General features: G+C 45.9%; 1 long non-coding RNA gene across 1 annotated transcript in view; it reads right to left on the reverse strand.

Moving 5' to 3' along the window:
- LOC145723665 (uncharacterized) overlaps positions 1-3,564 on the reverse strand; it is a 15,479-nt gene extending 11,915 nt beyond the window's left edge. The window contains exon 1 of the long non-coding RNA XR_014148901.1: positions 2,867-3,564. This is a non-coding gene — a long non-coding RNA (uncharacterized LOC145723665). The remainder of the gene's footprint in view (positions 1-2,866) is intronic.
- Positions 3,565-4,022: the final 458 nt, after the last annotated feature.

The raw sequence follows: 4,022 nt of genomic DNA on the forward strand, positions 1-4,022 counted from the left end.
TGGGTGGCTCAGTCGTTAAGCGTCTGCCTTCGGCTCAGGTCATGATCCCAGGGTCCTGGGATCGAGTCCCACATCGGGCTCCCTGCTCAGTGGGAAGCCTGCTTCTCCCTCTCTCACTCCCCCTGCTTGTGTTCCTGCTCTCGCTATGTCTCTCTCTGTCAAATAAATAAATAAAATCTTTAAAAAAAAAAAATTAAAAATAGAAATACCATATGGTCCAATAATTCCACTACTGGGTATTTACCCCCTCCCCAAATGAAACACTGCTTTGAAGAGATACATGCACCCCTCTGTTCATTGCAGCATTATTTACAATAGCCTAGATATGGAAGCAACCCCGTTCCACTGATAGATGAATGGACAAAGAAGATGTGGAATATTAGCCATAATACACAATGGAATATTAGCCATAAAAAGAACGATCTTGCCGTTTGCGACAACATGGATAGACCTCGAGGGTATTATGCTAAGTAAAATAAGTAAGAAAGACAAAAACAAATATCATATGATTTCACTTATACGTGGAATCTAAAAAACCAAAAGGAACAAACAAAAAGTAAACTAAAAGCAGAAACAGACCCATAAATATAAAAGACAAACTGATGGTTCCTAGAGGTGAGGGGTGTGGGGGCATGAGCAAAATGAGTGAAGAGTGGGAGATACAGGCTTCTAGTTAATGGAATGAAGAAGTCACAGGAATGAAAGGCACAGCATAGGGAATATAGTCAATGGTTCCGTATTAGAGTCGTATGGGGACAGATGGTCGCTACACTTGTGGTGAGCACAGCATAGTATATGGACCTGTCATAGCACTCTGTTGTACACCTGAAATTAATTTAACATTGTGTGTCAACTATACTTCAATTAAAAAAATTTTTTAATTGAAAAAAAAAAAAGGCTCTTGCCTCTAGTGCTCTCGTAAGCTCCAGATACATGTTTGTGGTGTACATTTGTACTTTCAGATGTACAGAAGGAACACTAAAATTCAAGGCAGCTGAGGCTGGGCAGTAATAGCTCACTGAAGAACAGAAGCAAGATTTTATAATATTTTGAATGACTGCTCTAAAACCAATAGGATGAACTATTACGGAGATCCAGAGCTTGCATTAAGAAATATGAACTGCAGGAGCACGGGCTGGGAAAGAATTCACTTAACAGCAATTAGCGTGAGACAGAGGGGTTTTAACTGACAGTAGATTCGGTATGAACAGACTACAGAGTGGCTGCCAAGGAAGCTAATGTAATCCCATGCCACACTAATTGAGGTTTAATGTCCAGATCAAGGGAAGGAATGGCCCATTGTGCTCTGCCTTGGCCAGATCCTGTCTGGAGCCACATTCTCTTTCAGGAGGCTCATTTTAAAAGGGACATTGACAAACTGGACCATGCCACATGAGAATCTATGGGGAGACATGCTGGGTTTTTGCCTGGAAAAGAGAAGATTGCTCTTAATGCATATTATTTAAAGACTTTTTGTATGGGAGAATGTAGCAGTACTTCCAGAGGGCAACTCAAGGCACAGTGGGTGGACGTTTAAGGACAGATCTCACCTCAATAAAAGGAGTGACTTTCTGAGGATCAAAGTTTCCAGCAATAGGAAGGATGACTTCTGTTTAGTAATGACCTAACTATCCCTGAAAGCAATCTAGGAAGGCAGTGGTTGGGAGGTTAAGTGGATCAGTGTTTTTCAAACTGCTTTCTATGGAGTGGCATCCTAGGGAGCCAGGGTGGGGATGGGGAATGGTAATGGTTCCAGAGTGATAGGAAGGAAGGAGACTAGGGTGGTGGAAATGGGACCCCTACTTTAACCACAGCAGCTCAGTTCTTATGTTTTTAAGTTTTCCTCATTTCAGAGTTCTACTTGAGGTATTTGTCATGGGCTCTGCTGTTAAATCAAATTTTGAAAACCACTGGAGATGATGGCTTTCTCACCAACTCAGGTGGTGACGCAACACTCGTCTCTTAGGCCCACGACTGGTCAGAGAGCACTCTAGAACAGAGTCTAGATAAGTCTCAGCTTTGTCTGAGCTCAGTCACCGCTGGAGCTTTCTAAATGGTCCTTTCCTTCCCTTAAAACAAAAAACAACACGGTCTTAGTCTTTTGGTTAGCAGCCCTTAGTCTGTAAGTCCTGACAGTGTGCTGGATACCTAGCATTAACCTTTAAGCTTTTCCTCACATGCCCCCTTTCCGCTTTGGTTTGCCTCCTCATGCAGGCGTTCCTCCTGTCCTCCCTCCTCCATCAATCTCCACCTCCCGCAGATCAGGCTTACCCCTCCATCCAAGGGGGAGAGAAATCGTGGGGCCAAGTTGTAGTCAGAACTCTAGCCCTGGACATCTGTACTTCTCCTGTCCAGCAGGCCTCCAGGAGACACGACTGGACCAGCACAGCCCTGGGAAGGGAGCTCAACAGGTAGGAGGATTCCTTTCTGCTCACTGGGGTTTCCCCCACTGCTCCAGGCTTGAGCTCTCTCCTCCCTACTCAGAACCTCCTCATTATTAGTGTTTATACCAGGGTTTCCCAAACCAGGCTTCAAAAAATTTGAGCAGCTTTTTAAAAGTCTGGACCCAGTAACTCCACAGATGTGTTCAATCAGAATCTTGCAGGGTGGGATCTAGGAACCTGTGTTTGTAACAAGTTTCTCCCAAGGGACTCTATTTGGGAACCAGTGGGGTCTATCACTCTCTTTGGCACTAAGCCCATCTTACCTTGCATGACGATTCCTATCTTATGAATCCTGTCTTCCCTTAAAATGAAGGACCATGTGTTTCTTGGATCTGTTCCTTCACTTTCCACCACCAGATCCAGAATGCAGCTGCTGACAGTGGTGGGGAGCATGGGTAGCACCTAGAGTCCTCTTTACTTACCTTACAACTCACAGGACTTTGGATTGCAGAAGTCTCTTCTTTGCTGCCAGGAGTGCTCAAACTTCCATGTGCGTCAGACTCACTTGGAAGGTTTAGTTAAAACACGGATTACTGGGCCCCACCCACCTGCAGAGTTTCTGATTCAGTAGGTCTGGGGTGGGCCTGAGAATTTGCATTTCTAACAAATCCCCCAGACGGCTCTTTGAGAAACACTTCTTGAGACTTGCTTTCCTTCTTTTTAGTTGTGGATGTTCCTGTTTCTAATCTATGATTCCCTTTGGTTCATATTAACTCCAATAAATTCCGAAGTGTCTCTCCACTTATTGGCCTCTCCTCTTGTAATAACATGATTTCTATGAGATTCATGTATACTGTGGCCTTCTGTTTGGAACCTTCCCACAACCCCTGGTTCTTCGGCCATTTGTGTGTGGCCCAGGGGTTCCCCTTCACAAGGTGTTATACACTCAGAAGGCCTTCTTGCTGAACAGATTCAGAGAAGGGAAGGATTAGTGTAGGCTGGAGCGACTGGGAAAGCTTCAAAACAGGGATCAGATTTCAGTTCATCCTCAAAGGGAGATTTGTCTGTTTAGAGTGGATTGGAGGGGCGCCTGGGTGGCTCAGTCGGTTAAGCATCTGCCTTCCGCTCAGGTCATGATCCCGGAGTCCTGGGATCGAGTCCGCATCAGGCTCCCTGCTCAGCGGGGAGCCTGCTTCTCCCTCTGCCTCCCCCTCTGCCTCTACCCCCACCCACTCACCCCTGCTCATTTGCACATGTGCGTGCTTGCTGGCTCACTCTCTCAAAAAAAAAAATCTAGAGTGGATTGGAAAGAGTATTCCCGACAAGTAAACCAATAGCCAAAGACCCCTGAAAACAGACATGTATGTTGGGATGACGCTGAAGAGACAGGCCCACCCTGGCCCACACGTCGCTTCGACTAAGCGGTGAGGCATTGTTATGGGAAGGCATCCTGTCTGTGGCCAGAACTGTTATAACATATAACAGTCAATGGACAGCAGGCCAAGTGATGTTGATTTTGTTGTATCAGCTTGCTAAGCATGAGGAGCCCCAGGGGCAGTGGTGCTGTGTGGGCCAGGCATCTCCATCGAGGGAGTGAGCGTGTTTACTCCTAAGGCCCAGGAGAGAGACTTCCACTTC

The sequence above is a fragment of the Leptonychotes weddellii genome, chromosome 1 (assembly GCF_054177405.1).
Source record: "Leptonychotes weddellii isolate Sample4059 chromosome 1, ASM5417740v2, whole genome shotgun sequence".
NCBI lineage: Eukaryota > Metazoa > Chordata > Mammalia > Carnivora > Phocidae > Leptonychotes > Leptonychotes weddellii.